Genomic DNA, 12,839 nt, shown 5'->3' with positions numbered 1-12,839 from the left:
CCAATATGATCTTCATGTGCATTGTTACTTTGAATTTTCTGGGGGAGGTGAGAAATCTGACAAACGTCCTCCTGTTTCAGGGTGAAGTAGTAAAGCCATTATATTGGATTGCTTGTGCTACAATATTTTTTCTGAATTTTCATGCATTTCATCAGTATTTCATCCTGAGATGGACAATTTAAACAAAGGGGAAATAACTAATTCTGTTTCTTTAAAAGGCAGCTGCTGAAGATATGATGGAAATCTTCAGCACAAAGCATATGGCTAATTATTTTCAATAATGCTGTTTGTAGCCATCCAAAATTAAATAATCTAAAAATAAATAAGTTCTGGATCTGGACTTGTAACACTAAATGTAATAATTGGATCTTGCATTGATGAATGAAGATCAAGGTAATTAACAACAAAAAATTTATGGCTTTTTAGCTAACTTTGTTGATAAATTTGTCAGAACCTGAAAATTTAATCCCGAGACAACATAGCTTTCCAAACATGTCTGTCAGGGAAGTTGTTTAATTCTTTACTATTTGACATGTGAGTTCAATGCTGACACCTTGACTTTTGCTAAATACTGGTTCTAGTTCTTCACAGTTCTGGTTATTTCAGAAGGTCGATATGTACAAGGAAAGCCATTCAGTTCATCCATCCAGAGCGATCCTACTGTACTGACATGACAGCTTCTGTAGTTTTTCAGATGAATTTCACACATTTGCAACCCTAACTAATAATCCATTCAGTTATGTCAGTTAAATTGCTTTTTATTCCTTTGAGCATCTAACTGCTGTGGTTTAGTTTAAAATAGTGTCCTGGAGTAATCCATTCAATACCTGTAATCTTGTATTCCCTCTAAATTAATTTATTCCAGTCATGCAAGACCCAGTCTTTGCTTAAATCTCAATCTGCTGAATTCAAGAACCACTCTTGTGGGTTTTTTCCTTCGTGTCTTGAGGCTTATGTCTTCATAGTTAGAATTGAATAGGAGGACATCTGTCATTTATTTTTTAATGGCTTCTATGTTGGTGAAAATAGGTGAATCAACTCTATATCTTCCGGTGATCTTCATTGATTTTCAGTCAACTAATACTGCACTTTCTTGTCTTGTTCTACATTGATCTTTGAAGATAGCTGTTTTTGTTTTTCCTTAATTTGAGATGCATATTACTTATCAGTCAAAGTTTTTATGCACATTTTACTAAATTTTATATATGCAATACTTGAAATCTAGTAGTTTATTAAAATCTTAAGAGGCACCATATAAACTTAATACATCTTTTATGTTTTCTAAATTAGGTTCAAGCTTTTAGTGGATCATAATGCCATTTCATTCTCTAGTAATATATCTGTTCCAGTAACACTTCAACTTTATTGTTCTTCAGTACTACTTAAAATATGTTCTCTTGTTGGAAAATATTTTGATGTTACTTGAAACCCATTGTTCCTTTGTGACTACTTTATTAAGATCAACAAACAAAGATTAATACTATTTCCATGTAAACAGTAGGCCACCACAGAATCTGTTTAACAGACCTCATGCCACTGGCATATGAAGTAGATAAATTACACTTGTGTATTGATAAAAGTAGTAGATGCAATCTCATGCATTACTATATCTTTCAAAAATGGAAGGTCCATTTTTAGAGATTTTCTATTTTACATAGAGTCAATGCAGGAAGACTTTTTAATGCTTGAATAAACCTGAAAATACGCAGGTGCTGTAATTTGGATATAACATTAGCATATGTTTGGTCTTCCAGATAATTTTGTTTCCATTCGACTAAAATAGTTTGCTGTGAAAATGACACTTCTGTTTTCCCATTGTTGGTTGACCTTGTTATAAATATAGATGAAAATCTGACAAAGCTGAGAGAAGTCTATCTTTGGTTTGAAACTAACCTATGTATTGTTGAAAAAAGAGCACACCCACTTCTTTTCTTTTCCTTATCCTATTAATACCTTAAATTAACCATATTCACATGTATTGTGCAATCTCCTGTCATGAAACCATTTAGCATGTATTTACATTCACTGTAGAAATGTTTATAAAATAGGAATACTTTCGGTATTTGAGAGAAGACTTGTAATAAATGGGCTGTTAATATATGTTGAATTCATGTATAATTGGTACTATGTACTATATGTAAAAAAAAAGAATCTCAAGATTCAAAATAAATGCTTTCGGTGTTGAAAGGTTTTTGATCCTCCTTCATAATGCATTTCATATTAAATGTGTATTTATCATCAAAGGTTATTGATTTTTTTTCAGAGAATCTTTCAGTCTATTTTAGATTATTCAAATTATGTAAATTTCCCCTGATTTATCAAGGCTGTCAGGAAAATCAGACCAGTGGATCCCATTGCTGGTCTATATATTAAATATCTTATATTATATACATGTGTGGAAATTTGGTGATATTTTGTCCTGATATTCAACTGTTGGCTGTGGCAATTCAAATTAGGTACTGTCAGGGTTGTGTTTATGGTAGGATATAGCTTTACATCTGCAGCTCCTGATTTCACTTTTGTTTCCAGCCAACTTACTGAGGAGACACCAGGTTGTTTGCCATTTAGAAAATCAGATGGCTGATCACCCTGGTTTCCTTCCCATCATATGGCAGCAGAGTTTCCAACTTTTATTTGACATGAACGTGGAGGTTTGATCATGTGGCATCTGATTCATTCACATGGCACTGATCCACAGTTATTGTTATTGTAAGTAATTGGATTCCCTGAGGTTGAGTATACTATACTGTGCTATTGGGGTATCATCCTAACTATATAGGTTCAGGAATAGGTCATTCAGGCTGTAAAGTCTTTGTGAAGATTCAATTTATTTGTGGCTGATCTGTATAGAATTGTAATTTACCATAACTCTTGATCTCCTTAACCAACAATTCAGATCTGGTATCCAGTCTTTTGCTTGAGAGATTTCTAGGTTTCTATCAGGTTTTCTGTGGAAAACATGATTACCAATTCAATTCCCAAATAACCAACTCGAGTGTTAAGATTGTTTAATTGTTCCAAATTTCCTCACCAAAGGAAAATATTCTCCATCTACAGTATTGAATCCTTTATTCATTTTAAGCCCTGTGATTAACACACCCCTTACATAGATATACACACACAATTTTGTAAGCCAAAGGAATGCAAGCCACCTTTGCACATGATTTTATATATTTAACCTTTAATGTTCATATTTTTCCAGAAGCTTGACACTCTGCACTGGCTGCAGTTCCCCAGATAAGTCACTGCTGAATATGAATCAAAAGGCTGCCGCTGAGTAGGCAAAAAAAACCAAAACACAGCATCTGAGGAGAGAGAAATAGTGTTAATGTTTTTAATCAGAACATAGACGCAGGCAACATAAGTGCACAATTGTGTATCAAAGATAATGATGTTCTGGGCAAGAATTAGTGGCAAAGTTTGCTTGAAGCAATGTATATCATGGTAGGGCATTTAAAATACATAATTTGATGAAACAGAGTCAGCATGGCTTTGTGAAGAGTAAATTATGCCAGACAAATTCATAGGATTCTTTGAGACAGTGTCATGCAGGATAGACAAAGAGGAAGTAGTGGACGTAATATATTTAGATTTTCAGGAGGTATTTGATAGATACCATAAATTAGGCTACTTAATAAGAGAAGATCCCATGGTGTTGAAGAAATCATGGATACATAGGCTAACTAATAGAAAGATTTGGGATAAGGGGGACTTTTTCAGGATGGCATTCTGTAATTATTGGAGTGCTCCAGGGATCAGTGCTGGGGCCATAATTATTTACAATGTTTAAAAATGACTTGTATGAAGGAAGTTAATGTGCTATTGCTGTGTTTGTGGATGATCTGAAAATAAGTGGGAAGGCAAGTGGTGAGGATTACAGAGTCTGCAAACAAAATTTTGCAGTTTGATTATAATGTGAGAAAATGAGATTATGCCATTTAGCAGGAAGCATAAAGGTGCTGAATATTATTTAAATAGAGAAAGACTGCAGAAAACTACAGAACAGAGCTTTGAGAGACCTCATTCATGAATCATAAAGTCTAGGGTCCAAGTTCAGTGGTTAGTAGGGAAGGCAAATAGAATGTTGGCTTTTATTGCAAATGGAATGGAATATAAAGGTGGTGGGGGTTTTGTTAATGCCATATAAGACTCTAATCAGATCATAGCAAGAACACTCTGAACTATTTTGGTCCCTTTATCTCTTGAAAAATGTACTAGTTTTGGAGGCAGTCCAGAGAGGGTTCACTCAGTTGTGGAGGGACTGTCTTATCAGGAGATGCTGAATAGGATAGCATTGTACTCATTCAAATTTAGAAGAATTAGAGACAATCATCTTGAAACATCGAGGATTCTTGGGGACTTGACAGGGTAAATACAGAAAGGTTGTTCCTCTTGCGGGAGTGTCTAGGACATAACCTCAGAATAAGAGGTTTCATTTAAGATTGAGCAGTTTCTTCTCTTGGGGTAGTGAATCTATGGAATCCTTTACTGCAGAGCGCTTTCAAGGCTGGACCTTTACATATATTCAAGCCTGAGACATTTTTTAATCAGGAATGGAATCAATGGTTGGGGGAAAGGGCAGGAAAGGTGGAATTGATTATTATATCAAACATGATTTAATTGAATGGCAGAGCAGACTCAATGGGTTAAATGACCCCTTTCTGCTCCTCCGTCTTGTAGTCTTAAAGTTGACCAATATTGTTTTCATCAGAGAAGGAGAACTTATGGAGAGCTTTGTATTGGTTCCAATGGAGGAGTGTTTCAGGCATTGGCATTATTCAAATCAAGAAGTGTTGCTGAGACTAAAATTGTTTACGATGAGATTAGTATGCTGATTTAAGAAGGAGGGAGTGGCAGTTTTCAGTGCTACAGAAAAAATGAGCAATGTGAATGGTGGTAGTTTGAATGTGAGCATTTGGTATTTAATGTTGGGCAAAGAAGACCTGCGCACTAATATCACTTGTTGGCTTTCAGTCAGAGAATGTTTGATTGTGTTCGACTGTGATAATGCTTCTGAGCCAGTTGTGTTCCTTTTTGTCACCAGCTTGATTTCTGATAATAAATATACACCTGAATTCTCACAATGTTATGCACTGTTAGATTTCTTTGGAGACAATATAGGCATGGGGGATAGTTTTCCCAACAGATGAGGGATGATAAATGGATATTGGCATTGAAACCTGAAGTCTGGGTTGAATATTCTGCCACGATTCTGAATAGACTGATTCAATCATTGACAATGGCTGAGGGCAAAATCGTCAGTCTTCCTGACACTTCACTGGAGGAAATTGTGACTTGTCCAAATCCGAACAAGTGAGGGGTCAACTTCAAGACAGCGGATGAGTCAACATAGATGGTGGAAATCAGAGCTGGGTGTGCTCACTTACCTGTGGAAGCTAACTCCTCTATCTGTATGGATGTTGCTCAGGGTGGAGGTGACAAAAACACAAGTTCTTGGAGATTTACTAGATGAAGCTGCAAGAGTGGAAAGAGATGCAGGTTTATTGGGAATTGGGTCAGCGTAGAAGGTGCCAGGTCTTGGGAACTGAAGTAGTTCAGTGACTGAGGAAATAGAGCAAGAAAATGTGGGAACAAATTGGGTATGTGACTGGCTTGATGTTCTAAACCATATTCAATGTAGCATGCACCATTGGACTTGAAACAATATAAAGAAAACTTGAACAATTAGAATGGAAGGACATCAAAGATTGACTGCAATTAAGTTGATGAAGGTGTGGGTTGTAGATTATAAATAATGGCTTTTGGTTTAATGATTGGAATTGACGTACTGTTCATGCTGAAGAAACATTAGGAATATGACTGGGTATGTCTGAACCATGTATTGAAGGTATTCAATGTTATAGGTCAGAATCACTTCGGAAAATAGTTTAGCTTGTTTGAAATAATTGATCTATTACCATTGAATTCACAAGTAATATTATTGTAATTTTTTTTTACCTGAACTGTTGGATTCATTATTTGAGAGTACAGCCTAACATTGCCAACAATCAAGCAAATCTTAGCCACGTCCTGACAACATTTCAACAACCAATGAAGACAGAACTAGCTGCCCTCCTATTCCTATATAATTGCAACACTGGCTTCTACTGCTAATGTGAAAATTTCCCAGGTAAAACCTATCTGCAGAAAGTATGACAGATCTAACTAAACTAATAACCACCCTGTCAGGTTATTCTGGATCATCAGCAAAATGACAGAACGGTTTGAGGTTGACAGCACTATCAAGTAGCATTTAATCAGCTGTAACCAGCTCATTAGGTCCTAGTATTGGTTCCGCATGCGCCACTCAGTTCCTGACCTCATTTATAACCTTGGTCTAAAGACCTGATTTTAAGGTGAGGCAGGAGTGACTACCTGAAATAACATGATGCCATTTGACTGATTACGGCTTCAAGGAAACCTAACTAACTAAGATCAATGGGAATTAGGCAAAGTATTTTGCTGGTTGAAGCCATACCCAGCACAAAAGTATAGTTGTGGTTATTGGTGGTCAATCATCTCTGTCCCCGAGTTTCTCAGAGTAGCATTGTCAGCCCAACCATTTTTGGTTAATAATCTTCCCTCTTAATAATCTTTCCTCCATCATAAGATCAGGAATGGGGATGTTCACTGGTGATTACAAAATTTCAGTGTCATTCATGATTTTTCAGATAATGAAGCAGCCTTTGTCTGTATACAAGGTTGGATAAAGTTTTGCCTGGTAATTGTCAGGTAATATTTATGCCACCGAGACAAGCACTAAGTTAAGAGCATGTTCAACAAGAGAGACTCTTACCATTTGACCTTGATGTCACTGAATCCCTTGCCATCAAAATCCTGGAGATTACCATTGATCAGATGCTGAATTGTATTAAGATTGTAAATATTATGGGTATGTTTGTGGGTCAGAGACCAGGAAATCTGCAGCAAGTAACTTCCCACCTGGCTCCCCAAAGTCTGTCTACCATCTACAAGGTGCAGGACAGGAATGCTGTGGATTTGCTTTCATTTGCCTGGGTAGGTGCAGTTCTGACAACTCTCAGCCAGCACTTTGCCACCACTGCTGCCAGGGAATGAATGTTCAATGTTACCATCTGCAAGTTGCACTGCAACATGGCTCTTTTCAGCAGCACTTTTCAAACGTCCAACCTGTGTCATGTGGAAGGACAAAGGCAGCAGGTGTATTGGAACATGACCACCTGCAAGATTTCCTCCAAGTCACATATCATTCTGACTTTAAACGATGTTGCTGTTCCATGGATCAAATTGCTGGCTTCCCTTCAACACATTTGACGTATCTTTACCCCAAAGATTTCAGCAATTCAAGAAGGCAGCTCATCAGCTTCACAAAGAAAATCAGGGCTGGCAAATTATGTTGGCTTAAACAGCACTACCCACATCCCATGAACAAATAATAAAATAATCTATGTATAATTTTGAGTAATTATTGCTTCAAATATGTCTTATGATTGAAACCCTTAAATTGTGATAGTCTTCAGTATTTTTCAAAATAATGGCGTGATCATTTAACTTCCAAATGATCTACTGTTCAATTTTAAAGAAGCTATCACTACTAGGTTTTATGCTATACATTTTAAACCGAGAAAAATCAAGTATGCTGTAAAGACTACTTGCATGAATTGTTCTTGGAAAACTCACATTCTGAATTCATAAGTAGCCATCATACTTTGTAAGGAGAATCAATTGTAAGGGTTCCAACCATCCAGAAAATTTGATATACAATACAGGGTAGAAAATGTGAATCAATAACAGCAATGTTTTAATGCATATAACGTACCTTTTGTAAAATAAAAGGTTTAACAAAATAAATGCTTAAACTTTCTTGTGCTTGCCTCATGTTGTAATCATAACAACTAGACCATGCATTGCAAACACTCCAGAGGCTGACCATAAACAAGCAATGTTCTTGTCTGGGGAATTGCCATAACCCTAGTATTGAGAAGACGACTGATAGTGATTTAACCTGAGGGTCACTTGAACTCTGGCGAGACAAGAGATTGAGGGGGAGAATCTTTTGTGGTGACCATTGTGGGTGCAGGGCCCATGCTGTGGCCATCTTTCTGCATTGCAAACCAGCAGTCTTGCCAACTGAGCTAACCAACCTCCAGACTAAGGCACCTTCTGTATTTTAGGTTTTTTTCAAACATTCATTTTCATCATTGATGCTTTCTCAAGAGTTTTCTATTTTCCTTTCTGAAACCAGACAAAGAACAGTGGGATCTAGAATGAGTGAAATTGTGTATATAATGTTTTGTGTGTGTATAGGCAAATTAGTAACTGATGAAAATATGGACTTTACAGTAAATGTTTTATAGATATTTGAAATAAAGTCTTAGCTACTTTCCAAAATTCTTCCACACCCATCTCACCTTTCTTTTCCATCATTTTCTCATCATACTGAGACACACTTGTATTGACTTTGGACATTGTTAATAGACATACAATCAGCCTCAGATTCTTTTCTCAGCTGAAAGTCATGCTAGAGAGCTATAAAATGCTTGTGCCTTGGATTGTGTTCCTCCTTTTTAATTACAGGGTCACTGAAGGCAAATAGAATTTGCAATGGTAATTTAGAATATTTTGTCATTTCTGATAGGGTGTGCATTTCTCCCTTGGTCACTGACAGAACAGAACTTGAGATTTATTCTCCAATGCAGTTTCCAAAATTTCTGTAACAATTCAATTTTTAAATTGTCTAATTAATCAGAGAAACTGTCCTAAAATTTAGTTCAGAACAAAAATCATAGTTCACTTTTTTCAGACGAGTAGTTATGCACAGACATTTCTTTGTTGTAATTTGTGCAATAATGTTTAAATTATTTCAAGCTTTACATATCGTTCCGAAAGAGCCCATTTAATCCATCCTCTCCGTATCAGTTATGAGAAAGTGATATTCAGTTTGTCTGTTCCCCTACCTTTTGGTTATTGTACAGCAACTTCTTCATCTGTAAGCACATAACCTTTTGGAGATTACTATTAAATCTGTTTTCTCCATTTTTTTTGTTAACAGTCCATTCTAGATTTTAGCAAAATGTTTCCAAAATAACCACCTTTCCTCTGGTTCTTTGCCAGTTCTCGAATATCAGCAACCTTTGGTTACCCTCCCCTGTTGGAAAGCATTTTCATTACTCCATTAGGAAAAAATTTTTCATCTGTCATAACTTCCCTTAACTTTCCTTGTTTTAAGGAGAATAGCCTCAGTACCTCTAATTGTCCAACATTACTCTGAGGTCTCTTATTCTTTAGTGGCCCAGATCTGTCAAACTGTCATGTTGTGAGCTTTCTGCATTTCTTTAATTACAACATAGCTTGCAGCTGCAGTTTTTAATGATATTTTGAAATGTAAGATGATTATTTTATTAGCCTTTAATCCTATTTACTCCACCTTGAAATAACATTTCATGACAGTTCAAGTAGGATACAGAAAGTAAATGCAAATTCTCTGGTATGAGTAAAGTGCCTGATCTGTATAATATTGAATAACTTACTTTGAATTAGTTTATAATAAGCATAAGTTTGTTTTGTTAATAAATCATGTTTATTAGAGGGATTATATCAGCTAATATTTTGTTTAAACTTATCACTTTGTCCATCTTGTAGATTGACTTTCACTGTTTTGAGTATTTGGAGATATTGACCTTGTCCTTTCCAAGTAATTTTCTCAATTGGACACACAAACCTGCACTGTAGATGGTTACATTAATCAAAAAAATTCTGCTTTTGTGTTTGGTCTCAATGCACTTTGATTTATTTGACAATTCCTGCATATATAACAAGGTTTTAGTTGTAATTCCTAGGCTGCCCTGAGTTCAGCTTATCGACTGCAACTAAGCAAGAGTGCTGCACTTATTCTCAATGTTTTTGCTTCAAAGCTTTAAAAAAACTATCCTTGCATGATCTTTCTCTTTCTGCTGGCAGTGTTTGTGGGTGCCAGTGTGGATATAATTTAACTGCAGCTTTGTCAGTTATAAATTGACCTACCTAAGAATAAAGTTCACACATAAAAAAGGCCAATCAAACCAAGTGTCTAAGGGCTATTGTTTTCATGGAGTCCTTTTGCATAAATTCCCTTCAGGAAGGGGAGAGCTATACATCTCTATGACTGTGTTGTAGCATCTTTTTCTTATTAAAAATGCAACCTAGAGGAGGAAGGAATTTTGGGAAATTACAAAGCTTTGTTTGTTTCTCTTATTCCATTTGTCCATTTTTGTTTTCATGGACATTCCTGTGAGATGAAATAACCACAGTAGTTTTTGTTAAATTCATAGCATATGTTCTATTCACTTGCAGTACAATAGTTTTATACATCATTCTCTGGCTAGTATTTTCACAATAGTGATACAGAGAAGTGTTAAAGAAAGAATTGTTTGAAGTACCGTGGCTTTTTTTTTGTTGAGTTAAGCAGATAGACAAAGGATACTGAATAGGTCTGGTGTTAAATAACCAGTCATTGATTAAAAGGATTGGTCACAGACAGCTATGGTGAGGTCCTTCATAATATTACAAAAACTGCACAATTCTATCATGCTGTAGTATATGCAGTAAAAGTGTTATTTCAGCATTGTTCTTTTCTCTTTCAAGAAAAAAAAGGATCAAGAAACTCTCTTAATTTGTTGAGTGAAAGTTGCAGAGATAGATCCCACAATTTCCCGTTGAAAGCATTATGGTATGAATTAAGTTTATTTTCCACAAAAGGAAACTTGTTAGAGTTTGTTGCCTTTGTGTTACCATGAACCTTTCTTGGGTGTTTCCGTCTGCACACCTCACCATCCTATGCTTTGTAGTATTCATTGCTGTTCTAGTCTTTTAACAGCTTTACAAATATGGATTCAGAATAAATATTATAAACAGTTCTCTCTTTTTTTTTAAGGAAAACGCTAATACCTCAAGTCATTTATTTTCTGTTGACAAAATGCTCTTTATAAAAATTGATTTAACATTGCACTTAATCAGGGTTACAGTTGAGATTATTCTTGCCAATAGGAAACAAAAGCCATTTTCAACATTGTTCGCAGCTTGCTAATTATGTAGATTATTTTCAGTTCTTACACTTTTAAAATGAAATATATATGGAAAATCCAGAGTTAGAATAAATTAATTTGTTCCTTGTACCCAGTGTATATTCCTGTTATTTACAGCAGAAATGTTTACTCAGTTCTGAGTTACATCTCACCTGAAGGAATTGTTCTTCACTCTGGATCAGACCGTGAATTCCCATAAAATGTTACTACTTCATAAATCTCTGCTAATGGAGCTAGACGCTCATTTAATAATAACATTTAGATTAGATTAGATTAGATTCTCTACAGTGTGGAAACAGGCCCTTCGGCCTAACAAGTCCACACCGACCCTCCGAAGAGTAACCACCCAGACCCGTTTCCCTCTGACTGATGCACCAAACACTATGGACAATTTAGCATGGCCAATTCACTTGACCTGCACATCTTTGGACTGTGGGAGGAAACCGAAGCACCCGGAGGAAGCTCATGCAGACACGAGAAGAATGTCCAAACTCCACACGCGCACATGCCCAAGGCTGGAATTGAACCTGGTGCTGTGAGACAGCAGCGCTAAACACTGAGCCACTGTGCTGCCCATAACTCACTCTTATCTATTTAGTTTAAAGTTTATTTATCAGATTTTTGATACATAGGTCAAGTTTGTTCATGCATTTTCAGTCACAGCATTTGGGGAAAAAATGTTAAGTATTTTGAGATATGCTGATAACAATTTTTTATTTTTAGAAAGTTTCATTTTGATAAAACACAACTTTCTGCTCACTGTTCATAAGGTCATAAGATATAGGGGCAGAATTACTATCAGTATTCTGTCAAGGATTCAACATCAACAAAAAGAGACTGTGAAAAGCATAAAAGCAAATACTGCAGCTTTTGACTCGTATTCAAGAAATCTAAGATAAATGTTTGTAGCTGGCAGCTATCAATGTTGCACTGGAGCCTCACCATGACAGCTCCTTGTTCTTAGAAGAAGTGTCTCAAAAAATGAGGCATTCATAGTGCCAATCTGTACCTATTGTCTAGATTGATTCAGGGAAATATCAAATGTGCTGTTCTGAAAAGACTCATGTCCTGAGCTGTTCCAATCCTTTAATTGAAGATAGATCCATCCATCATCAAGACTGAGTACCATTTTCTGCTCAAATCTTTATCTATACTTTTGCAGCATCATAGCTTTCTTCTCACCAGCATCCAAAGCTCATCACTATGCAGACTTGTGCAAAATTCTAGTGCCTGCACAAAATCTACTTGACCATCACTGCTGCCGTCTACAATTTCCAATAGCTTCTTGCTATTTCATACACTGAATTTGATATGCTTGGTCACTGTAAAGCATGAAAGACATTGTAGAAATAATGTGAGGCAAGTCCACAACAGCATTCGTAACATTGCACGAAGGTTTGGAATTCAGTCCTTCAAGAAATGGAAGCCATTGGACATTGGGTATGACAGCTGTGATCATCAACTAAATTTAGTGTCAACTTTGATGTTATGGAAGGTAGAGTGTGTGTCATGATGGGGTTTTGATGCTGGTGAAGAAAGTTGAGTTGTGCAGCAGCAGAAGTATAGATAACGGTTTTAGCGGGGAAAGGTACTCAGACATGGATGGGTATATCCTCAATTAAAAGACAGAGTTTCTGACCAGTTATGTATCCTCCTTTTCCTTCTGATCTCCCTTATTGGTGACAGAGCTTCCAGAACAGCAAGTCCTTGACTGTAACTGACTCACTCTTTGCTTTATTGTTTCACTTTACATCTCTGAAAGTTTGCTGAGAAAGTATTCCTCTCACTGCCGTTTTT

Source organism: Hemiscyllium ocellatum, chromosome 10 (genome assembly GCF_020745735.1).
Source record: "Hemiscyllium ocellatum isolate sHemOce1 chromosome 10, sHemOce1.pat.X.cur, whole genome shotgun sequence".
NCBI classification, from domain to species: Eukaryota; Metazoa; Chordata; class Chondrichthyes; order Orectolobiformes; family Hemiscylliidae; genus Hemiscyllium; species Hemiscyllium ocellatum.
The sequence above is the reverse complement of the archived record's forward strand: the minus strand, read 5'-3'. Positions refer to the sequence as shown.